The sequence below is a fragment of the Phyllostomus discolor genome, chromosome 2 (assembly GCF_004126475.2).
Source record: "Phyllostomus discolor isolate MPI-MPIP mPhyDis1 chromosome 2, mPhyDis1.pri.v3, whole genome shotgun sequence".
NCBI lineage: Eukaryota > Metazoa > Chordata > Mammalia > Chiroptera > Phyllostomidae > Phyllostomus > Phyllostomus discolor.
The window spans coordinates 87481295-87508192 of NC_040904.2; the positions used below are offsets into that span (position 1 = coordinate 87481295).

General features: G+C 40.6%; 1 long non-coding RNA gene across 1 annotated transcript; it reads left to right on the forward strand.

Annotated features, from left to right (window-relative positions):
• Positions 1-51: 51 nt before the first annotated feature.
• Positions 52-26898, forward strand: LOC118498886. Its single transcript, XR_004901374.1, has 4 exons — positions 52-62; positions 10508-10520; positions 15005-15009; positions 26674-26898. It is a non-coding gene; the product is annotated as an uncharacterized LOC118498886 (long non-coding RNA).

Below are 26898 nucleotides of genomic sequence, written 5' to 3' on the forward strand. Positions count from 1 at the left end.
CGCAGTAACGTGTCGACTCCCAGGGAGCCTGTTTTCTGCAGAGACCCGCTTCCGACCGCTGGGTTTTAATGCAAGTGTTCGCAAGTGAAAGAGAGGATGTTGGATTGTGAAGAGGAACCTGACGCTGGCTCAGTGAACGCCGGGAAAGGGCGGAACGGAGGGACGGGTCCAGGATACCTCCAGGTTCAGTTTCTGTTTTCCACCCTCCTGTTCACCAATCCGCCTCCTGTTCACCAATCCGCCTCATTTGCCCTCGGTCGGGATGGGGATATTCACTAGAGCACTGCGTGGTGCTTTCCCAAGCTCCTGAAGTATCCGTCCCCTCACATTACGCCGCGATCCGAGTCCAGTGACTTCTGCTGCAGAGGTGACAAAGACCACCCTCCCTGAGAAACCGCTTCAGCTGTGTCCAGGAATGGCCTCCCAACTGCTCAGTACTTCCTCCGATCCCTTTGGGGGGATATGGATATGCTTCAGAAAAGTGAATCCTGAGAAGGAAGCTGAGGGACACGCTGGACTACCACTGATCCCTGTACATGTGAAATTTTGTTAGTACTAAACGTGTAAAATTTGTCTCCACTTGCACATAGCCGAGACCACTAGCAGGCTGTGAACCTGTGTTATTGTCTACGGAGATATTTGTAGTTTTATTTTTTTTTCTCCTACCCACTACCTTCCAACTCTCCCTCCTCTCTCTCTCTCTCTCTCTCTCTCTCTCTCTCTCACACACACACACACACACACCCACACACACACACTGCAGTATCCTAACTTGTTCACTCTTGTCTATAATTGCCTTGGCTCTTTTAGTCGAACGCAGGTGAGCAGGGGAAGGGAGGGAGGGAAAAGGGGAGAATCGTCTTCCACTCTACACTTTCAGCGGGAAGACAGCCCCGAGAGAGTCACAGTACTGGCCCCAATCAGCCGGTGGTGCAGTAGATCCGGAAACCAGTGGGTCTCCTTCGAGGTCCCGCCCGCCCGTCCGCCCTGAGGGTCGGGCTCTCCAGTGTCTTTTCGAATCTGGGAAACGAAGGCGGCTCCACTGGCCTCGCTCTCCCACCCAGCTCGCCCAGGAGTCAGCCACCGGCCACGGCCCCGCTGAGTCCCAGATCCCGAGTGGCCGCAGGTGCTGAGTGGCTCACCCCTTGTGGCCGCGAAACTAGCCAAACCCTCCCAGCGTTCAGCTCCGAGAGGGTCTCCGGCTTGTGGCGGGGCCCCTGCGCCTGGGAGCTCGCCACTGCCGGAGGCGGTGGGTTCGACGCGCAGGGGCACAGGCGGAAGGCACAGCACGGCCACGGTCACTGCCGCCGCCGGGTCTCGGGCGGAAGCCCAGGCTCTGGGGGAGGGGATGCCGCGCCCAGTGGAGGCCCACTGACCCCCGGCGGCGCTAATCAGTGCAGGAGCAGACCCCAGACAGCCGTTTCAGGAGCCAAGCAAGGATGGTCCCTGGTCAGTTTCAGCCCGTACACGCGCGTGGTGGGGCGAGGCCAGAGCCCACGCGTGTCCATCTGGCTGTGCATCTTTCAGTTGCACACACTGAGTCCACGTCAGGCACGCAGGCCCCAGCTCGGAGCTGGCCATTCCCCCGTTTGCCACCTCCAGGACCCAGAGAAGCCAACCCCAGCCCCCCCCACCCCGCCTCGGCAAGCCCTGACTTCCCGGATGGGGCCTTGCTTTTCTTCCAGGACAATCAGGGCTCCTCCCCTCCTGAGCGATCTTTCTAGGAGGCCACCTCCAGAGATTCCGAGGCGATTTCCTCTCTGCTGGTAGTAAACTGCTAACTCCTCTCCCTGAAAACAGGGAGAGTCACACGCTGAAAATTTGAAGAGGGACCACCCACACCACCACCGAAAAAACAGTTCAATGTGCACAGAACGTTTCGCTCAGTGGGTTAATGGGGGATAGAAGCTCACTGTCTATTATTGATAGCCCTGATTTTCAAGTTTTAAAGTTACATTGTTTTGTTTTCTGCTTGGTCAACAACAAGGGAAGTGAAATATTGCTTTTCTTTGTGATTCAAAAATCAATTGCGGTGACAGTGACTTTGAGAATTTCACAGCATCTTGTGAGATAAAATGGAGATGCACACCTAGGTGAGAGTCATTGTATTATATAGTGGCAGGCAGGATCCGACCAACGAAGTCCCTGAAACTCATTTCCTGCTGCTCTCAGCCACTCTAGTGGGACTTTTTTTAATCGTTTAATTATTTTTTTAAATTATCATGAGGCTCTCGTGAGTCCAAGAGTAAGCATAGGGGGAAGACTGAGCACAACACTTAAAACACTTCCCTCAAGCTATCTTTACCTTTCTTGGGGAAGTAATTCCTGGGCTAAAAAAGAACTTAAGATCTGAAAACAAAAGAAAAAGCCATTAAATGAAAACCTTCAGTTATACTTCCCTTATTCAACAGATATTTATGAAGCACCTACACCTACATCAAACACACACACCCCATATATACTCCGTGGGCTACACAAATGATAACACAATATCTGTTGAATGCTTAGCATGAGACAGGCAATATACTTGTTTTAAAAGTATTATATCATTTTACCCTTCCAGAGATGATATGAAGTAGATAGATACTGTTATTTCTATCTCTGATTTATAGTTGAGAAAAATGAAATATTGCAGGCTTGAAAAAACTTGTGCGAGGTCACAGTGTTAGTAAGTGGCATGGCAGGGGTGACACCCAGACAGTAACACAGTCTGCAGGCTCAACCACCACTCCATATTCTCCAGTCAGATCTGGGAATCTGTACACTTTGGAACCACCTAAGGTGAGTCTGGTGCAAAGTAGAATTTGAGAAGCATTGATATAATCACACTTTCTCTTTTTCCTGATCAGAAAACAAACCCAAAGAAGTGATTTGTCAGAAGATACACAGTTAATTAATTGTAGAATGAGTCCAAAAACCCACTTCCTGATTCCTTGCCCAGTGTCCTTTCTACCATCCAAACCACAACAGCTCACTCCAGGAGGAGACGAAGAATGGAAATAATTCAGCAATTACAATAACAGTACAGTCAAGTCTTGATTATCCTTAGCTTCCCCTTCTAATTTCTTGCCTTCTGGTTCTTTGACTGTCGTACCTTTTCTGCCAGGGGGAGAGAGAAACCAAATGAAGCTCAGTTGTTTTGTTTCTGACAACTGGTAAGTCCCTAAAATAAGACCTGCAGATAATCCCTGGCGCTCCGTTTTATATGTGGCTAGTAACTCCCATGGCTAAAGCAAAGGCTTGACATGAGGGAAAAGGCAAAATGGATGCTCTGCCTAATGCTACCATTCTTCCACTCTTCTTCTTCCTTGTACCCATGCCATCCCATTGCTGATATTTGAGAAATAGGAAAAAGGAGAGGAGATAAATGGAGTATAATGAATTAGTCTGAAACAATTTCTACTGTTGTTCTAGAGAATGGAAGAACTATAGTACAAAAAATTCCTAGGCCACTGTTCTTCCATTCTCAGCATCTAGCACTGAGTACGGATGGTCACACATTGCCATTAAACAAGTAGACTTAGCCTGCTTGTAACTCCCTGGCTTCCACTTTTTCTTTTGATCTTTTCCTTCTTAATCTACTCTTGAGCCCTAGGGATGTTGGGAGGCTGTGTAAGAACCATTTGGAATGCTGCCTTTCCTCAACCATTCTGACCAAATTATTTCCTCACTGAAAAGCATTTGTGGATTCCCATCAACTGTGTGGAATAAAATGTGAAACATTAAAGTGGCAAACAAAATATTACATGATTAGCCCCTGACTACTACTCAGGGCCCACAGCGCTGCCTCTCATTGAAACCTCAGGCAATATTACACTAGCTGTAATCACCTGAACATACAATGCTGTCTCCTGCCTTTGTGTGCCTGCATTACACCCATCCTTTCCCTGGAATTCCTTCTCTCCTTGTCCTCTTGGTAAGTGCCTATTTATTGCCCCAAACCCTGCTCAAGCAGCACCACACCTGTGAATTCTCCCCTGATTTTTTGCTACATTCCCCTCAAGGTAATCCCTTGCTTATGTAGGAGGCCACTTCCATTCCTTATACATTCTCTATCACGGCTCTCAGTCTGTGTAATGCTGTTTCCCCCTCATGCTTCTCTTCTTTTAGACTGAAGTTCCTTGGGAATCTATCTATATAAACCTTGTTTAGGATATCACAAAAGTTAGAGAACATAGGATTAACTTACTTTAAGTAGATGTACATTTTGAAATAATATGTTCAGTATGTTTAAATGCAATAAGTCCATTTATTATATAGTGCAGAATGTCCAAAAATCTGGAAATAGGAAAGCAGTGTATTATACTTTTATTTAGATCACCTTGTTACTTTAAATTTAGAGGAACTTAACCTAGAAAGATTTCTGGAGGTTAAAGAAAAACATACTGAGCATATTTATTTCAATATGCAACTAAAATACTGTTTAAATATAAGTGTATCCTATTACCTGAATTTCAGACCCCTTGTAGTCCCAGTACCAAACACAATGTCCAGTGCCAGACACATAATAAGCATCTGTTGAATTGTTCTAAACTGAACAGAGCACCCACCTTAAACATCCATTGGCCCAGGGCCTTACACTTCTAGCTCATCACAGTTCCAACCTCTGTTTCTCCTTTTGGTGAGCCCTTACCAGCTTCAGCCACTTTGCCAGTCACACTCCTCTATTTGCTCACTCTTCCAGTTAGAACTAATGATTTTGGCTAAACTATGATTATTTGCACACTTTTGACATTTATTAGGGAAGGGAGTCTCCCAATTCTTCCCCACTGATTACAAGTTATTGAGCGGTAGAGAGAGTTAATAGAGCAGTAGGACAGATAAGGCCTCCAAATCAGCTAGTGGGTCAGTCATTCTTTCATTCAACAAATATCTCCCCAGCACATGCTACATGTCAGCCTGTGGGCCAGACAAAGGCCTCCCACACCTGTAGAGGAGCCAACATGTCCAGTTGTGATTATTGCCAAATTCCCTGTTGCTAGAAGCCTGCTTACCAGTGGGCAAGAACCTTGCATGCCTTCCGTGACCATGAAGGTGTGCCAAAACCAGCCACTTAAAGTAAGTAAGGGCTTTGTGCGGATAAATTTTTCATATCAGCTTAACTCTTTGGTAAATAAGAAACTTTGTGTACTCGTATGCTAAGTTGAGTATGTTTATGCAAAATTCAAAACAATAATTGAGATATTTAATAGTACTTCTAGAGCATGTGCACACACACACACATACCCACAGCCTACATTCCTGAAAAATGGCTTCGCATTAATATACTGAGCTCAAGCGATAAGAGATCTGCGCATCTAGAAGATTCATTTAGCATTTAATAATACCATGTCTGCCTTATATGTTTGACTATTTAGGTATATTAGTAATGTCCTTATACTCAGATAACTAATTCAGATACCTAATGAAGGAGAAAGTCTGGGATAATAGTAGGTACAGCTGGATATACTTTTGACACCATTAAAGTACACTTTGTATATCACTAGGGAGGAGAATTGAGAACTTTAGATTCTTTAGTCTGAGGAAAATAATTTGAAATACAGCAAGATATGAAGAATCAATGAAGTCTATATTTACAAAGAGTAATTATATTCTCTAAAGACCCCCACACATTTTAGGAACTCTTGGCTCAAGAAACATTTCTTAGATTATAGATTAAAGAAATTGGGGGCAAGTCTCAGTGCCCCCTAATAAGCATTGTTAGCGTAGTTTTTATGTTGTCTTTCTCAGTGACACTCCGGTCATGTCTCAATTTGTAAAGCAACCAAAAATATCCAGTCAGTTATCTGAGTAATTTAGGTTGCCAGATAAACGACCTTTGAATTATCTCAGCAGTATCACCACTACAATCATATTACCTTAAGGTAGGAGAGGCAAGAATATATTGCAAATACCTGGAGTCAAATCCTGATTCCCCCCTTTATTAGCTATGTGACTTCTGCCATGCTCAGCTTCTTTCCTCCTTTGGTTAACACCTGTGTGAAACAGGTGTATCTCACCTGCCCTCTCTGCCATCAGACACACATCATGAGAATGAATTATGGTACTGGAAATGAAGACTACATGTTGAACTGCAGAGCAGCTCAAAGCCATATTTCTGATGTAGGTCATACAATTTTCAATTAAAAAAAATACTCCTTGAAATGAATTAAAGAAATATCCAAATTGATTCTTGGAGTCACTCACAGAATAGCATTAATTGTCTGAATTAGATCCCAAGAAACCACATTCTGAAATATTTGTTTGTTTTGTTTTGTATTTGATCAGTACAATGAGCTCTGACACTATAGCAGCTACCAAACTAGTAAAGAAAAAGAATTAATGCTATAACAAAAAGTATCATTGACTTCTCTTGTCATTTTATGTAATTTATATTACTAGAGTTCACTGGATTCATTACAAACATCTATGCTGACAGCTTTGAACAAAACATTTATGAATTCTGTAGCCATCTATTTAATTTTAATGCATGTGTTTATATGCAAGGCAGATAAAAAATCAAGGAACAAAAAAGTTCTTTTCTGTTGTAGATCCTCACATTTGATTATGAAACCATTTCTTTTCTAAGCAAAAAGATGCTACAAATTCATAATGCTAAACTAGTGCTGCTCAGACTAGAAGGAGAAGAAACATATTAATAAAAATAGCTGTATAGGAATTAAGCAGCAAGTAGCACCATAACTCAAAACAACACCTATGTCTTCCAGCTAAGTTTCCTTAAATAAGACACGTTTGCCTCATTTCCCATGCCTCCCTTTCTCTAGTAGTAATTAATGATTATAATGCATATCATTGTCACAATAATTGCATTAACATGCCCCCTTTCATCCTATCTACAGAAAACAGAGAAAACAACATTGCAAAATGAAAATAGAAAATAAATGCCTAACTCAAATTTTTTTTGTTTATTTTGAATAAGGAAAGGGAAAATTTGAGCATCACTGCCCTAAGTAAATTATACAAGAATTGTATGTATAATTAAGCTCATTACATCTTTTAAATCCTATGAGGTTATAACCATCCCGAGTGACTTACTGAATTGGACTCCTTTCTAACAGGTAAAGAGACCAGGTTCGAGATGATTCTGGATATCTCTGTATTGAGGGGAGCAGTGATTGGCAACTGCCATCTCTTTGCAAATATGAAGAGATGTTCTCTGGAGGTTTTATTGGAAAGGTCGAGAACTGAGTAATATTCTGTTGCACAGTTGCAAAGGTGTCCAGGGGGTTATAGATGAGTATCTGTATGTGTGGGCATGTTAAAGAGACTCCTCAGGGGCTAATGTTCAAAAACACTGGAAAACACCCACTAGAATTATTAATGCCTCTTCAGTTTTATGATTATATTTTCCTGATTAACTCAGTAAATCACACTGTTCTTAAGTGGCCAGAATAAAAAACAGGCCCATGTCTACACAAAAGTATAGATGATAAAAGAAAGGGTTTCATGATACTGTCAATTAATAGATTTCATGAGGAGCATCAATCTAAATATCACAAGAAAAGAAAATGATGAGTAGGAAGACCCTCCAAACATCTCCACAGCTACAGTTCATTTTTAACTTTCTTCTATCTCCAATCTTCCTTGAAGATCAGAGGACCTTATTTCTTGCTTTTCCTTAGTTCGTTTTGCAATGTTATCTGAGAGAGATGGTTTACTAACAAGAGTTCTATAGCTACCATATTATATGGAATTCAGCAGTGCGACCAGAGGCTGCTGTAGATGGGACACTGTGCCTGGTCGCCATGCCTTAGACTTCTCTCTGGACCCTAGCTTGTAAATCTGTATAATATGTCCTCTTACAAAAATGAATAGGCATTTATTAAGCACTTATTTACAGTAGGAATGCTCTAGTCTTTGGGACTATATGTTCAAAAACAGACCAAATATATAATCCTCTGTATAACAATGAATAAGTCTGAAATCTCTAAAGATGAACATGGGGAAGTAAGAGTGAAGTTTAATGCAGTTATTGAGTTTGAGCTCAGAATATCTATTCCAGTTTTCTTCTAGTGTGACTTCCCTTTCCTGTGGAGAGCAAAAGTTAAAACAAAAATTTCTCCAACTCCTCTGCAGCTGGTAACCCAAGTTTTATCAGGTTCCACACCAGATGAGATCACACAAGACCTGAAACTTGAACTGAGGTAAACAGGATCTTGGGCATGTATTTTATCAGTGTGGATTATAGCAAATGCGGCACAGTTCTGGAGCCAAACTCTGTCTCTGAGGTTTTCTGAGTTAGCAGAAATAACTTCTTAATAGTAGAGAAGGTAGCATGGTGTGAGACCCTGAAGCCTTAATAGCAGCTGCTTAATTTTTCACATAAGGTTTTCTGGCTGGAGCATAGTGATGTTGCTCTGGAACCAGTAACCGTAGCTAACTAAGCAGCTTACACTGAGGCAGTCCTATATTTATGTACATAATAAGGGAGGCCTCCTGATTTGACATGCAGTTTCCTGATCATGGCAGAGGCAGCTCCTTTGGCAGCCTGGTTCTGCAGAATAGATGTGAGAATAGATTCTGGGATCTTATGCTACAGATTTTTATTCAACCATCTTGATAATTCTGTAAGCCATCTGACATGCTGTAATAAATCCTTTCACTGTAATTGTCTAGAGTGGAATCCATTCTCTGCATCAGAATATTGACCAATACAAAACTCCAGAGAGAATATACAGAGAGACAAGATAAGTAGATAGTTTTTAAAGCTATTTTTAAAAGTAAATCAAACAATTGAGTTAAATAATAACTGACTTGATAAGAGGTGTCCCATTGTGATTTCTCTCTTTTTTACTCCCAGTTATTGTCCACTCCCTTTTCTCAATTCCTTCTCTGTTGCCTTGGTACTCGAAGGGAAGGTCAGGGTAGACTGTACATTCAGCTATAACATCTGTGAAGAAATGTTCTTTCAAATACAGTGTCATATTTCTAATTTGCATTGTTTGAATTCTCCTCAGTATGGTGTAATTATCTGAATTCAAACCAAATTCATTTTTTCCACTTTATTCTCAAGTTGTACATTTCCTTGCTTTTTTCTTTTACTTAAAAAAAAATCCTTACTGCTAACTTTGTTTTTGTCCTTATTTTTTTTTCTTCCTTTTGAAAAATTGTATTTAAAAATGTATTCAATATATGTAAACTAAAAAAAAGTTCATCTGCTTCACCCACCCCTTACCCCTCCACCTTTTATAACCACCAATCTGTTCTCCATATCTATGAGCTTGTTTTTTTTGTTGTTCATTTGTTTTAATTCCATATGTGAGACAGATCATATGGTATTTATGTATCCCTGTCTGACTTAATTCACAAGCGCCTTCAAGGTCCACCCATGTTGTGCAAATGGCAAGGTTTTACTTTTTCACGACTGAATAATGTTCCATGTGTGTTTACATATACACATATATACAATTTCTTAACTTATCCATTGATGAAATATACATACCGCAATTTTATTCATTGATCTACCACTAGACACTAGAGGTTATAAATCCATACAGTGTATGTTTTAATATATAAGCTTCCAAATAACGTACAAGATTTATGTTTTACTAGGTCTATATTAAAGTTCTAGAACAGGGCTATAAATAACCAGCTGCTCTGTTTTTGGAGACTTTTCTATAGCACATTAATTGTCAGTCAAATTTAATGTGGTAAAACTTTTGGGGAAGTTAAAAAGTTAGTAAATATTTGACATTTTTTCTAATTACGAATTCATTTAAGAACTCCTGAACACCCACTGTACTAGGCACTCTTCCCCTGCAGTTACAGCAGGTGTTATGGACTGAATTGTGTTACCCCATAATCCATATGCTGAAGCCCTAACCCCAAATGCGATGGTGCTTTTGAAAAGTAATTAGGGTTAGATAAACTAACAGGGAGGGCTCTCGTGATCAGTTTAGTGCCTTTATGAAAAGAGACACCAGAGAGCTCACTTGCTTGCTTGCTCTCTTCCCACAGATACCTGTACAAAAAAGTTATACTAGCACACAGTGAGATACCAACCACCTACAAGCCAAGAGAAGAGGCCTCAGAGTGAATCTAGCTTGAGGACCCTTGACCTCAGGATTTCAGCCTCCATAACTGTGAGAAATAAATTTATGTTGTCTAAGCCACCCCACCTATAGTATTTTGTTATGGCAGCCTGAGCAGACTAAGACAGCAAGGAACAACACTGACAAATAACATAAGAGCAAAACTACAATGTGTCATCAGGTGGTTATAAGTACTGTGGACAAAAATAAAACAGAGAAGGGCAATGCAGTGGGTGTTATAATTTGTTAAAGGAGACTTCATTGAGAAGGTGACCTTCAGCTAATAACTTGAAGAAGGCAAAGAACCAGCTGTTTGCAGCACGGGGAAGGATAGGCCAAGCTGGGGGAGATGGCAGGAGAGATAGCAAGTGCCAAGGCTCTGAAGCAAGAGTATGCCTTGCCCGGGGTGGGTGGGGGCAGAGCAGGGAGGTGAGTGTGGCTAGAGTAGATGAGACAGAAGGAGGAGATGGGGCCAGAGGGAAGGAATGGGTCGTATGCACTAGAAACACAGGACCTTGAGGCCATTACAAGGGTTTGGCCTTTATTCCAAGAATCTATGAGTGTCCTGAGTGGAGACATGACATGAACTCCCTTATGTTTTGTTAAGGAGCACTATTAGAGAGAGGAGCTACTGCAGTGGTCAAGGTGAGAGACGATGGTGGAAAGGGGCACTGGTAAAGGTGGGGGTAAGTGGCATATGTGTTTTGAAGGCAGAGCTAACAGTGTTTGCTGATGGCCTAGATGTGGGGTAACAAAGAGAGGAGTCTAAAAAAAAACACAAAACCCAGGGCTCAGTTGCCCGAGCAATTGAAAATGTATGGTTGCCATTACCTGAATTGGGGGAGACTGTATGAAGGGCATGTTTGGAGGGGAAAAATGAGAAATTTTAAGTTTAGAATACCACTTATGTATGTAAGTTAGAAATATTGGATAGGCAATTGGATACACAAGTCTTGGGATTCAGGGGAAGTGTTTTGGCTTGAGCTGGATGTATAAGTTTAGGCATGCACCTAAAGCCCTATTAATGAGTGCAAGGGCGATATTCAAAATATTTAACAACCGGTATGGTAATGGTACTAACCAATCAGAAGGTGCTGGAGCACAGCTGTAAAGGGTCAGGTGTTAACATTTTAGAAACTAGGCCATGAATAGGTGTGAGGGTCCCAAAGTGGGGCCGGGGTTGTGGGTAGGAAAGGGCACCGGAGAGTTTGAGAGCAGCTCTTTACTAGCTTGAAGCGTCTCAACATTTCATCAAGCAGCATTTAGTGTGCAAGAGTGGGGATATAGCCTTGAAGGAGTGTAGAAAAGGAGAAGGAGGAAGAATAAGGGGAGATTCACGCATGCCCCAGGCAGTCCAATACTTAGAGGTCAGGAAGAAGAGGAGGACAGCACCCGAGACTGAGGAGGAAGAGCCAGTGCGGTGGAAGAAACAGCAGGAAGATGTGGTATCCTAGAAGAACAGTGAGTATATGGTCCAGCTCTCCTGGGACAGTACAGGTCGGTGTCTGTGTCAGCGTAATAGCAGTAGTGTCCATCGTTCACTCCCAAAAATGTCTTTATTCTGATGATAAATTTTGTGGTCTCCCTACAAAAAAAAAGCCAAGTAAAGACAGTAGTTTAGCTGGGAGGAAATGAAAGGAGGACTGAGAACGAGTGTGGATTTAGTGCCAAGGAGGCTGCTCAGACCACTGTGAAAGCAGCTATAATGGTGCGACAGGTGGGAAAACCAGGAGCCAGAGGAGAATGGGAGGAGGGAGGTTGGTGAGAGTAAGCAGAGTCAAATCTCTTAAGAAGTTTTGCTGTTTAAAAAGAAAAAAGAGGCAAACATGTGATGGAGAGTGGGTGGTTAGAGGGGTAGCTGAGTCAAGACAAGGTTTGTTTAGGACATGCTGTGGACTGAAAATTTGCGTCTGCCACAAATTCATATGTTGAAGCATAATCTGCCACCCACCAAGGTGAGGCATTTGGTAGGTGATTAGGTCACCAGAGTGGAGCACTCATGAATAAGATTAGTGACCTTATAAATAAGACCACAGAGAGCAAGAGCAACAGTTCCCTTGCCTCTTCCACCATGTGAGTTCTGATGAGAAGTTACTGCCAATGAGGAAGCCTGCTGATCAGACACAGAATCTACTGGGGCCATGATCTTGGGCTTCCAGCTTCCAAAGCTGTGAGAAACAAACATTCATTGATTATAAGCCACTCAGTTTATGGTATTTTTGTTGTGGCAGCCCCCCTCAAAAAAACTTAGGGAAGATGGAGAAAAGTGCAGTATGTTTGCTAATGGGATGGCCTAAAAGAAAGGAGAAACTAATGCTATAGTTAAAAAATAACAGCAATGCTGGCAGGGCTGCATTATGATTTATCTAGGGCCCTAGGTACTCTCACCTTCATGGGTCCTATATATCTACATCTATCTCTGTATTTTTATCTCTATCTCTATCTTTATCATCTATTTATAAATTCTCATGTCATATATGTAACAGTTATGTGGTATACAAATAAATATATTAGCATTATATATGGACACATTTCCTTTGACCTAATAGTTCATATTTTTCTTGTGATTTTAAAGGGAATTAAACCTTTCCATGGGCCCCTAAAAGTAAGGAGGGCCCTCATAACTGGACCTGCTGTACCCTACAGATCCAAGGCCCTGGCTGTGGCTACGTAGGTGTGCAAGGGGCAGGGGACAAGGTCAGTGCACAACAGAGGCCTGAGAGTGAAGCCCTGGTTGTCCACCCACAGGAACAGAAAAGAAGGCCTAGGACAGGGGTACAGGTGGTGGGTGTGGACAGTGGACGGAGTTTGTGCAGCATGGATATATTGGGTTTCTTTTCCCTGATTGTTTCTTTTTCTCAATGAAATAGTGAGCAGAGTCATAAGCTAAGGGATGGTGTAGGAGGTATGAAGTTTTGAAGAGAGAGGAAAAAGTATGAAACAGCCACCAAAGAGTGTGGGAGAGTGAATGGACCAGGGAAGATGTAGTAGGATTGTAAAGCAGCACTAAAAGCACCCCTGAGGCTAGGTGAGGGATTTAAAATGAGACCAGGCTGCATAAGTTGTGTGGTTTATCTCCAACCACATTCAATTAAAACCAGCAGGGATGGTTTTACCAAGTAATATGCCAGAGTGAGAGATAGCAGGCAGTTAAGGTGTATGCAAAAGAGTGATCATAACAACAGACCATGGAATTTAAGCTGAGTAAGAGTGGAAGTGGGGATATGAAGGGACTGAAGACACTGAAATGACAGGAGGCTTGATTGTAGATCCTGGTGGGTCAAAACTGCTGGAGTTAACTTCTAAAGGAAGTGAATTAGAAAGGTGGCCAACGATGGTTGAGGAGGGATGCTTGAAGTAGAGATTATGGAGGGACATGCAGTTATTAATGAGGAGGCCTACGTGTAACATAGGATTATTTGTTATGCAAAATTCAAGTAATACCCCATAACCTCATACACTCTCCAAATGTAATCACTATTAAGAATTTGATGTGCATCAAATGTATATCATATGCATACACAAAACACACTGCTTCAGTGTTGTTTTATTTGTTTTTTTTTTCACATAAATGAAATGTGATATTATTGTATTCCTTGTTTTTTCACTTAACAATATATTCTGGAATTTTCATGATTGTTTGCATAGATCTACCTCATTTTTAAAGTATATTTTATTAATTATGCTATTGCAGTTTTCCCAAATTTTCCTCCTTTATCTCCCCTCCACCCTGTACCCCTCAACCCTCCAGCATCCCCCCCTTAGTTCATGTCCATGGGTTGTTCATATAAGTTTTTTGAGCTCTCTGATGTCCTATACCATTTTTGATCTCTCCCCATCTACTTTATGCCTACCAATTATGCTTCTTCTTCCCTGTACCTTTCTCCCCCTGTTGTTCCCTTCCCCCTCCCCACTAAAAACCCTCCATGTGATGTCCATTTCTCTGATTCTGTTCCTGTTCTAGTTGTTTGCTTAGTTTTTGTTTTCATTGTTTTTCTTTCAGGTTCATTTGTTAATAGTTGTGAGTTTGTTTGTTGTCATTTTACTCCTTATAGTTTTGATCTTCTTTTTCTTAGATAAGTCCCTTTAACGTTTTATATAATAAGGGCTTGGTGATGATGAATGCCTTCAACTTGACCTTATCTGAGAAGCATTTTATCTGCCCTTCCATTCTAAATGAAAGCTTTGCTGGATGGAGTAATCTTGGATGTAGGTTCTTGCCTTTCACGACTTTGAATATTTCTTTCCAGCCCCTTCTTGCCTGCCAGATTTCTGTTGAGAAATCAGTTGATAGTTTTATGGGAACTCTTTTGTAGGTAACTATCTCCTTTTCTCTTGCTGCTTTTAAGATTCTCTCTTTATCTTTCATCTTGGGTAACTTAATTATGTTGTGCCTTGGTATGTTCCTCTTTGGGTCCAACTTCTTTGGGACTCCCTGGGCTTCCTGGACTTCCTGAAAGTCTCTTTTCTTTGCCATATTGGGGAAGTTTTCCTGCATTATTTGTTCAAATAAGTTTTCAATTTCTTGCTGTTGTTCTCCTTCTGGCACCTCTATAATTTGGATATTGGAATGTTTCAGGTTTCCCAGAGATTCCTAAGTCTCTCTTCTTTTTTTTTTTTAATTCTTATTTCTTCATTCTGTTCTGGTTGGATGTTTATTTCTTCCTTTTGTTCCAAATCATTGCTTTGAGTCCTGGCTTCCTTCCTGTCACTGTTGGTTCCCTGAATATTTTGCTTTATTTCATTTTGGGTATCTTTCTTTTTTTTTTTTTTTCCATTTTTCAACCAAGCTCAATCTGTTCTGTGAACATTTTGATTACCAGTGTTTTGAACTCTCCATCAGATAGGTTGGCTATCTCTTCATCCCTTAGTTCTCTTTCTGAAGTTTTGCTCCGTTCTTTCATTTGGGCCATATTTCTTAATCTTGGTGCAGCTGATAGGTAATAAGGGGGTGGGCCTTAGGTATTTAATAGGGCAGGTCAACCCTCCTTGCTGCACTGCAGTGCTACCTGTGGGGGAGGGCCGGATCAGGAACAACGCAGCTCACCTGCTTGTATCTAGTGCACTTTCCAACCAACTCTCTTGTGAGGCTGGGAGTTTCTCCCGCTGCGGCAACCAAGGTAGTCCACAGTCATCTCTGAGTCTCAGTTTTTCCTTCAGCCAGCCCCGCCCACACAGTCCACCACCTCACTGTGGGTTCTTGGCGGTCTGGTTGGTCTAGTTGACTTTTTCTTTAACTCCTTGGTTGTTGGAGTTCCATGCAGTTTGCTATTCTGCAGTTCTGGTTGTTTATTGATTTTAGATTGGTTATCTTCTTTTTGGTTGTGCAAGGAAGTGAAGGGTTTCTATTTAAGCCTCCATCTTGGCCTGAACTCCGATATATCTCATTTTTAATGTTGTTGTTTTTTTTAATTTTTAGCTAAATGAACTTCCAATTGAACTGTTTACTGGAATATTCTAGAGACATTTCATACTTTCAATGATGGGAGAACAAGAAACTAATGAAGGTCAGGGTTCCTCACTTTCACAGGCCCCTACCAGAGGGTCAGCAACATGTTCACGTGGCCATAGGTTTTGTAAAATTGGCAAGACTAAGCTATTTCAAAAGCGATTGGTTAAGACCAGTCATTTTCCAAATTTCTTCCATGCCACTTGCCCTGCTTTGGATGGTGTTGTAGAGACTGTGAGCATTCAAATAATTATTCACTTCCAACTGGATTCACTTCTAAATAAATATGCATTTTCATACCTAATTTTAAATTCTTTTCATGAAAGACACTCTTTTTGATTGAAAAAGCTTTAGGTCCTACAAAGCCTGTATCTGCCCTTACAGGTTTAGCAATTCTCTTTAACCAGCTTACATCCTCAGTGACGTGTAGGTTCCTGGCTACTTCCTGCTGCCCCGACATGTTGCTGAATCAAAAAAGTTCTCTCCCTCCCCCCTTACACCCCTTCCAGGACCTTTCTCCCTCTTCTTCTCCCTTTCTGAAACCTAACACTGAGATGGCCAGAGGACTTTCACTTTCCTGATCAAGTTACTGACCCTCAGACTGCTCTTAGGTAATTATGAAAATATGCAAATAACTCAGATAGTCTCAAATGCTCTAATTTAGGGGTATTTATTTCTGTCCTTGTTGCCTTAATCTCTGGATCAAAGCTGATAATCATTAGCTGAAATTTTTACAAATACAAGATAATTTAGGGCTCCAGTCCTGTCCTCTCATTTTATAGCTTTCAGAGCAAAGGCACAGAACAGGACCAGTAGTTGTTAACAATTCTGCAGTGAAGACTAATCACTTGTTAAGTAAGTCCCGGTCCTGTGTGAAGTGTGAGGTGAGAAGATCAAGTGAGGCAGGTCCCAGCTCAGAGACAGAAAACTGTTAACCACATAGCCTTGTAAAATTCAAGCACACTCTCCCTTGCTAACAGACACTAATGACTATAATAAATTAAGGAGGGTTTATTTAGGCAATAAACAATTACAGTTGGCAACAGGGTGTAAACTTGATCCCTTAATTAATGTATTGACCAACAGGTCTTTCCAAGTTAAGAACCCTGATCCTAATTCAGCCATAGTATCCATGTTCTTTTTTTTTATGTCCTAGGTCTAAACCATACTCAATATTCAAATAATAGTTACACAGAGCAAGGTATTAGAAAATCAGAGACTCAAAATAAACTGAAGTTCAGCCACACTTTCCTTTAGAGTGATGGTATTCTAACTTACCTCACAGTATTACAAAGATTAACAAGATTATGCCTATAAGTATTCTAAGCACTTTGGATTTAAAAACTGCAGTTGGCTGACAGCAACATTTTCTTTAGGTCTAGTCTGTGTGGTAATGAGATATGACTTTAAAGTAAGGAGACTAATCTTGGACAAGCATATTCCATCAAGTCTCATTCATCCAAACCTGCTTTGTCCTGCCATGTGGTAACCATGAGAGACTTGGTGAATATTTTGATGAGGCTGCCATTTCTGGACTCCTCTTTAGGAACTGTTTTGGAGCCAGCTTCTGAGACATAGGAGAAAAACAGCCTCCTTATGGCCTGGGAAACCATGGAAATACACCAAGGTCTTTAAAACCATCAACAACAACTCATTTGGCAGGTAACTCAGTACCCCGCAAAGACAAAGTTCTATATGTCTAGCAAGGAAGCAATTGTATAAGAAGACAAATAGCTGGTAAAAATTCCTATGGAGTTGTTTCAAGGCTCATCAAAAGCATGTTTAAGCACATCTGTGCTTGTGACATTCTCCTGGACGACAGCAAGGAGAACGGGATGAATATGAAAAGTCAGATATGAAAAGTTCAGTGACTTGACAGGTCATATGCTGGTTAGCAATTTTAGTAAGAATGGACATCTGTGCAGTATATAATTATTTAAACATTTTTATGTACATTGGCTCATTTTATCTTCACAACAACTTTAAGATATCACAAAGACAAATGGTACTATCATCTTTATTTTACTTTTGTAAAAATTTAGGCTCAAAAAGTTAAGAGACCAACCCAAGATGATACAATTAATGAGATGGACCTCAGACCCACCTCCTGTAACTTCTTACCCTGAGTTCTTTCAACACTATAACTAATGTTTTCTCAAGTATGTTATGAAGAATTCTGGACTGCCAATATGGTCTATAAAGTGATTTTTTTCTTTAATTCCTACAAATTCTTTGACATTGCTCCCTTCAACAACTGGAGCCTAAAAATATGAGTGAAACCCAATTCACCTTCTCTTGAGTGTGGGGGTGGACTTATTGACTCACTAGTAGATTCAATGGTGTGTGACTTCTGAGACTAGGTCATAAAAGACATTACAGCCTTCTCCTTGCTCTCTCATAGACCAATCATCCACCCCTGGGGAAGCCAGCTGCCATGTCAAGCTGCCCTATGGAAAGGTCCGCCTGGTGAGGAACCGAGGCCTCCTCCCACAGCCATGGGAGTGAGCCATCTTGACGACACATCTTTCAGGCCCGATTGAGCCTCCACATGACTGCAGCCTCAGCCAACATCTTTACTACAACCTGAGAGGGACTCAACCCAGAACTACATAGCTAAGCCACTTCCTAACTCCTGGTTTTCAGAAATTGTATAAGATAGTAAGTGTTTGTTGCCTTAAGTCCATAAATTTTAGGTAACTTGTTATTCAGCAATAGATATCTAATATAATCCTCAAACATAGTTTTTTTTGATCAGTTAAGTTTGGGAAATCCTCTAAATCCTCTTAAGGATTCATAAAGTCTGTTAGTGTATAAGTTTTTGACAAAGTCCTGTAGCCAAAAAAACAACAACAACCCTGTTTTTACTTTTTTATAATACAGTTCCAAGTCCCTTTTAACAAAATATCTTTTACCCCAGGGTAACTGGTTTGGGGTACTTTTTTTAAATCCTCACTCAAATATATATTTATTGATTTGGAAAAGAGAGAGAAACATTGATTAGTTGCCTCCCATGTATGTTCAGACCATAGATCAAACCCACAACCTAGGTATGTATTCTGACTGTGAATCGAGCCCACAACCTTTTGGTGTATAAGATAATGCCCCAACCAGCTGAGCCACCCAGCCAGGGCTGGTTAGGGACACTGTGAACAGTAACAGGATAGGTCACTAGTAATTTCAGTTAGTTATAAATTTCATAGTGAGCATTTAGACAAATGTCAAAAACTATGCTGCAAATCCAGTACATGGTGGGGCCTCTGGACATTCTACAAAGAAATGGCTGGGATTCTTCCAGAATGTCAATATCATAAAAGAGAAAAGTATTTGGGAATTGTTGTAGGTTACAGGAAACTAAAAAGACATGTCAGCTAAATGCAATCCTTGATTCTTTATTGGATTTTGAGTCATAAAAAAAGAAAAAAACAGTTATAAAAGATATCATTGAGATAATTTGGGAAATTTAAATTATGAACTATATGTTAGATAATAGTGGTGTATTAATATTAAACTATCCAAGTATAAGGATTATACTGTGATTATGTAGGAAAATATCCTTTCTCTTAAGTGATACATATTGAAATTGGTAGGGCTAAAGTATAAAAATATCTGTACTTTTCAAATAGTTCAGAAAAAAGGGGTGTGCGTATCTGGGTGTCCATGTAGGGGAAGAGTGCACAGAGGTACAGGGCACATGTGGGGAGAGAAATATCCAGGCCTCTAGCCCTTGGGCTGGAAAAACAACAAATGATAAGACATGAAGGCCCTCATCTTCACTGCTGAGTTTCAGACTCTCTGCTCAGAGCCAGCCCTGATGCACTGGTGAAGGAAGCCAAATGCCTGTTCTGGGCTCTTTCAATGACTAGATCCTCCTCAGCCTTCCGGTTACAGCGTATATATTTCTTCATGACCATCCTATCTGAAAAGGTTCCTCTCAGTTATTCTCTATCAGAAAGCACTCTGTAAATCTCATAACACTTCCTTGGTTTCTAAATTTCAAACGTAGCTATTCTATACACCTTTATTCCTTATCTTGTCCTACTAGACTGTATGTTCTCTGAGGACATGAAAAATGCCTCTTCCTGCCTCTTCCACTTCCCACTCTCCTTCCAGGGTCTCACCCAAAGCCTGGCCCATAATAAGTACTAATAGTATTTTTAGAGTTAAGTAATGTCCTTTTCACTCTTTCTTTGCTACTGCCTGGTAATCCCAGGTTACTTCTCACATTCACTAGGTGACTAGTTCCTTGATGCTACCAGGTGGAAACACACACACACAGAGGTATCAGAGACCCATATTATATGATGATCACTTGTTTTCACAACTAGATTCTTCCCTAGGGGTTAGCTGAGTGTTTAGCCATAATAGATAGTATGCTGGTTGAATAGTATCCCTTGGGAATTCATGTTCACCTGGACCTCAGAATGCTACCTAATTTGGAAATAGGCTTTTTGCAGATACAATTAGTTAAGTTGAAAATAAAGTCATACTGGATTACGGTGTGCCCAAATGCAATGTCTGGTGTCCTTATTAGAAGAGAAAACAGAAACAAGCAGACAAAGACACAGAAGGAAGAACGCCACATGAAGATGAAGACAGCGCTGGATATACAAGACAAAGAACACCGAGGATTCCTGGCAACCACAAAAAGCTGACAAGAAGCAAAGCAAGATTCTCCACTAGAGCTTTTGATGAGAGTATGGCCCTGCTGACACCCTGATTTTAGATTTTTAGCCTCCAGAACTCAGAGGCAATACATTTCTCTTATTCTAAGCCACCTGGTTTGTGGTAATTTGCTATAGCAGCTTAGGAAATGAAAACAGATGGTTTGTATAAATAGTTATAAAACTGAACTACTGTGCTCAGATACACCTTCCCCAGGTAAGCCTCCAGTCTAGGCCTATAAACCTACAACAATAGCTGGCCCTATGAGTCAATTGCACAGAAACTAACCACAGTGGAAAGAGCTTTGATAAAAAGTCCCAGCCTACCAACATGTTAAATAGGGTTTGATGGTTTATTTGACATCCTTTTCAGAATTTTTGCATTTTAATAGGATACTTTGTTATTCAATATTCATGGATCCCTTTTCTCACAAGAGTTTGCTGAGTGCACACTGTGTCAGGCATTGCTACAGGCCAGCCAGAGAACTAGTTGAGGACACAGAAACAGCTTTCTCTGAATGTTTCAAATCACACCCTAGAGATCTTCACCTACTCATTCAATGAACTCGAAGAACTTATTGGATATTCTGCCTGGAGAATCCAACAACATGTATATCTTCTATTAAAGAAGGATATACTCCGTCTGGAAAAGTTATTCTCTGTGTGAGCACAGTCTGGGGAGATATAAATAAAGAGGAAGGAGGAGGAAAAGTCACCAGTCACATAACCAGTCAGGCAGGGTTAAGCTAATCGGGGCTGGAGAACCGCACAAGACATTCTGTCCCAACTTTGCTCTGGGCTCCCCGGCCTCCTGTGTTCCACCTCCTCTAAATGCCTATCTTCCTCTGTCCATTCCACAGATGTTTATGTTCTTCACCATTTTGTCCTCGGCCCTCTTCTCATCTCATCCCACATACTCTCCCTGGATCTTTGCATCCAGTTCCATGAGTCTCAATTTCTATGCAACCTCTATTCTAAATCAGAACTTCTTCCTAAGTCACATGTTATTAAATTCAACTGCTTACTAAAAAGATCCCCCTGGATGTTCCACGGATATCTCAAATTCAACGTTTCTGAAAACCCAACCAAATCTGCTCTCTGTCACTGTCCACCATGTTGCAACTTCACCATGAGAAACTTCAGTGTAATGAGCTGAGCAATGTTTAGCATTGTACTTCTTTTATTTGTGCTGAATTTAGTTTTTTTGATCTTCAAAGGCAACCTAAGTTCTAGTTCTTTCTAATCTGGTGAATACATACATTTTTTGTCTACCCTTTCAATGATCTATCATTTCCCTTTGCACAGTATAATCCTAATTTTCAAAGCCCACCCCTATTTCTGAGGGCTTTAATAATTATCTAGATCTTCTCTGACTCTTTTGCAAAAGTCTAGGAATAACTTAAATGTCTAGCAGTAGAGTCTGGTTACCCAAATGGTTACCCAAATCATGACACATTGATTAGGTCAAGTATGAAAAATCACGTTCTAGATGAATATTTATCTAGTAAATGTTTATGATCTAATATTATAAAAAGCAGGTTTTAAAACTATACAAAACATGGTGATAACTTTTGTTTTAAAAAAAGCATGACAGCAATAGCCAAATAAATATTGCAGACTAAACAATATATCACTTTGCTCATTCTTGAAAGGAAACTAAAATTACAATTCCACAAAGGAAATAAAGAGGATGCTACAAGAGTGACTACAGGTGGCAACCTGAGAAAAGAGGTCAGTGAAGACCTCCCTGAGAGGGCAGCATGAGGTCTATTGTCAAACAGGATGAGAATGGACTGTCTGTGTGAAGAACAGGAAAGACAGAACTATTCCAGGTCCAGAGAACAGGTGCAAGGCCTGGCTAGAGTTTAGAAAGGGCTTTTTGTGTTTGAGAAATGAAGACCAGGAGAAGCCTTTGATGGATTTTAAGTTGGAAAGGGACGTGATCCGATTTATATTTTCATCTCCCACTGTGGTAAGGAAGGCTGTTGGAGCGTGGCATGAATGGCAGCAGGCAACCCGTGAGGAAGCCATTCCTGTGGTCCAAGTGAGAAATGATGGAGTTTTGCACCAGGGGTGGCTACTGAGATGGAGAAATTTGAGATAGATTAGGTGGTATAATTTGATGATATATTGAAATGGCTGATGTTTATATTTAAATATATTTTGGTGGTATATCCTGTTTGGTCAATAGGTCTTGGATTTGGATGTTGAAATAAGAAAATCATGCATGTTTTTAGCCTTAGCAATGTGGTACAGGCTGCACCACTTAGTGGGATAATATTTGTATATTTAGTATATCTATTATGGTTGAGTATAAACAAAGTGCCCTTAGGTAGGGGCAAAGAAGTACTTAAAAATTGCATCATTCACTCTTATGTCTAGATGCATAGCCTGCATATTATCTGCAATTTTCTATTTCAGAGAAGAGTTATTTGAAAGGAAATTAGTTATGTAAATAACTAAGCAGCCATGGATTAAAAAGGACAGTGTACCAGTAACTTTAAAAATCTGTTTTAATACAATCTGCCTCATGACTTCATAAAGAGAACCAGTCTTTGGAAGGTGATGGATCATTTTGCAAAAGCAGCTTAGGCTTTCTGCAGTGAAGGGCCCACCCAACTCATTAACCTTTGCTTCTTGGGACTCAAAGTTAAGAAGACTTGGAAGGGTGGACAGAATGGTCCTGCCCAAAGCTCAGGAGCTGAAACTGTCAAGGAGGCCCCTGAAATAACCTTAAGGAAAGGACAAGTAGAGGGTGGTATCCTGGCTACACTTGTGGAATGATCTCCATACTGTGTGAATAAGGTCAGCCACGATGACAGTGAAGTGACACATGGAAGCTTTTGTTGTGATGAACAATGGCAGAATAATGGAGTATAAACTAAGAGAACTAAATGCTCAAAGGCCAAGTTCAAGTCCCCATTGTGAGGCTGCCAGGCATCCAGACCAGCAAGGGCACCACAGAGAGTAGATAGGCATCTGTTGGTCTTTGGGCACAACCTTCACAATGACAGGAGGCACCAGCCAGGAGCAAGGGCAATCCTGAACTGATCAGTCATTGCAGATCTCCTTATACCCAGCACTGGGAAGGAAAGGCCCTTCCCATCAATACATCCTCCCTACACTGAGTAACTTTATTCCTGACATCCTTGGTAAATTGGCCAGAAGAAAGGAGAGGAAAGTTGTCTAGGTGAATGGAGAAAATTTCAAAAGGGTTAGATTCACTCGTAATGACAATAGGCTCTCTACAAACATTCATGTCAAGCTGATTCCAAACCTATGTTGACCACAGACCAGCCTCTGTTCACTTGAGTACATGCACCTAGCATTTCTGGAAGGGTCGTTATAAAATCCTTATAACATCAGTGTTCGTGTTCCGTCAGATTGAAGTCTTTGGTTTTTAGAATTTTTAATTCACTTTAAAAATGTTAATACCCATTCATATTATTAGCAAAATCTCTTTCTTAAAAATTTCCAAATGTCTAACCTTTCTGTTAAGAAAAATAGGCCTTTTTTCTCAGGAGAGAGGAAAAAATTTACTTTTCCATAATACATGGCATGAGTCATGGAAAGGGCTTGAATAATTTGTAGACATGTTTCTATTGAGTCATCACAAATGATACAAAATCACTTGAATACTGATGAAACTAAACTCTTTAAAATCTGTGAGAAATAAAAATATTACTATTTTTATATTTCACAGAGCTCAATTTCAGGTTTACCCCAGAAGAGAAATGAGGGCTATAGCAACAATTCTCATTCACAGATGAGAAAGCTTGTTTCCTAAGAAGCCAAGCAAGATCTACAGCAAAGAGAGAGAATCGGTGATACAACATGGACTTAAATACAAGTGTTATCACTCCTTGTCCAATAGATTCCTTTCCTTCACAATACGTAAAATACCATATTTTAAAACAAACTGGCCCAAATCTGACTAAAATACTCAAGGACCTTATAATTTTAAAGGCTTTAAGCAATATGACTGATGGGTTTGATGGTACATTGGAATGCTGGTGATTTATTATATAATTTAAGTGCCCGTCTGTGCAGCTGGGGAGAACATAGCTGATGAAAATATCAGCTGTCCAGCTGTTTTCTTTGCTCAATAGATGTCATGAGGATGGCTTCGCTGGCTGCCATCACCACTCTGACAAACGCATGTCTGTCAGGAGGACTCTTCATCTCTACACTCTCCTGAAAAAGCAAGGTCAACAACACTGGTCCTTAATTCTGAAGAAGATCCCAGCTATTTCTAGGCTAATTGCAACTTAATGGGCTCTGACAATGGTTAAAGAAGTCATTCTCTCAAACTTTGTGCCACTTTGCCTTACTTGCCAGCAAGCTAGCATGGGACAAAGAGAAGCTATGGTCTGGACTTTAAAAGGAGAAATGAATTATGCAGTACTAAAATCAGGTTATGCAAAATTGCTTTCTGTCCTTCCAGGTGCTGCTGAGCTACTTTCTCCACTCTCCATGGCTCTGAGACCACTGACAAGTCTGGTGACCACTAAGAAGTGAAACAGCAAACTTAGAGATAATCTCAAGAGAATCCTGTTTAGTTTTAATGTGATTCACTTGAGCAATGTGGACCTTAGCAGTCCTACTGCCTATTCTTCCCATTGAGATAGTTACTCACTAAGTGGCAGGTGTTGCTTACATACTCAAATTCAGGTATAAACAAGAGAGAAAAGGAAAAAGATAGTGAACTTTTGTTGACTGGTAAGTAGAGCCAGAAGAAAGGATTGCAAATGTATGAGGTGTTTATTTACTATGCTATAGACCCAGTGGGTATTCAGACTTCTTACTACATTTATTTATTGCCTTTAACAGTGATTTGGACACACAATGGACAATTGAAGAGCTATGACCAGGAAGGCATTGATTTCATAGCTATTGACCCTTTCATATTGCCTTTCAGAGCCATAAGTAGCAATTCCGACCTAAGTGCAAAGAGTATAACAGTATCCTCAAATCAGTGCTGTGGGGAAGAAAAGAGAGTGGAGGGAGAAACCCTGAAGGCATTAAGAGGTTTTCCAGTCTCAGACCTTTGATCTCCTACTCTGTCATCTCAGCTGGCTGCCAGGAGAACTGACTGGCCAAGGGCCCAAGGCTACTGTGCCTCTTTAACTAGAGATTCATGGGAGGCCAACTAGGGTGTGATTTAAAAATTTGCACAATCTATTAGATACATTATTTCAGAATATAGGGAGCCTTTCTATGTCAGTGCCTTGGGAAAAGGTCTGGTTGTCCCACTCTGGTTCAGGGTCTGACTTTTTATCTTTGTGGTAAGAGCAGATAACATATGATCTACCCTCTTAGCAAACTTTTGTGTACAATGAGGATTGTTAACTAGAATCATAATGTTGTGCAGATTTCTAGAACTTACTCATCTTGCAAACTGAAACTTTATACCCATTGAACAGCAACTCCCCATTTCCTCCTTCTCCCAACCCCTGAAAACCACCACTTAATTGTTTCTATGAGTTTGACTACTTAAGATACCTCGTCCAAGCGGAATCACAAAGTGTCTATGCTTCTGTGACCACCTTATTTTACTGAGCACAATGGCGAGGCTCATCCATTTGTCACAGAGTATAGGTAGATTCCGACTTTTAACAATAAAATTGTGAATGACTTGAGGACAGCCCCTAAAAGCTATGTATATTGCAAGCATGTGCATAAAGCATTCCATCAACAATGGATTAATTCCTAGAATTGTTAATGATAAAGGTTCTTCTAGAACAAACATACACACCTGTCAGGGGGAGATATTAGAAAATTCAAGCAATAGACATTTTACTCTCAGCTTCTCTGAGCCTCTGTCAACTCTTTTTGGGGGAGGAGGATACAGTTCTAGAAGCTTCTCTCTAAATGTCTCCCTGGCCCATCACAATAGTGGATGAATAATATTTGAATGGTGCTTTATAATTCACAAAGGATTTTAACATTCATTGTCTCATCCCACCTTCCTTGGGAAAGCAGCTGATGGTGTAACAAAGGCTCAGAAAAATAGTGATTTACCCAAGGGCACCCTCCAAGTCCCAGGCTCTCTCAACTATATCCTAAAGGCTTTAATGTTCTTCCATTTTAACCTCAGGTACTTCTATTCCTTGAAAAGTAAACTCTGATGTGGGCAACAATGATTCAAAAACTTTATGAGTAATATTAATAAAAGTAATTAAAATTAAGTATGTCCGTGTTTTGTTATCCTTTCTCCTCTACTGAGTCTTATGCATAGAATTGTCACTCAAAGTAAAATGATTAGCATGCCCATAAAACACAGGTATAACCCTAACTAGCTATCTCTTTGCTTTTTTGTTTTCAGTATGTTAAAATTTACATACAGACCTGACAGATATGGCATGCCAGTAATGTAGGAAGATAACTATTGTAGGCTGAATTGTGCCTCCACCCCCAAATTTGTATGTTGAAATCCTAATCCCCAAGTAACTCAGAATGTGACTGTATTTGGGGATAGGGTTTTTGAAAAAATTAAATTAAAATGAGGTCATTAGAATGAGCACCAATCCAGGCGGAAAACTTGGAAAGAAAAGATCTGTGATCCTTTCCACTGAGAACGTACTTTCTTCTAAGGAACCGCAGTTGTGTGGATGCGGGTAGATTTTTTACACTGGGACAAGTTTCTCCAGCATTTTTACCTCCATGTTCTGAGTCAGTCAGGCACATCAGTCCTTTCAGCAGAACCTGCCTTAGGCACTTAACCTTTTGTGGCTCAGTTGTGCCAAGACAAAAAAAG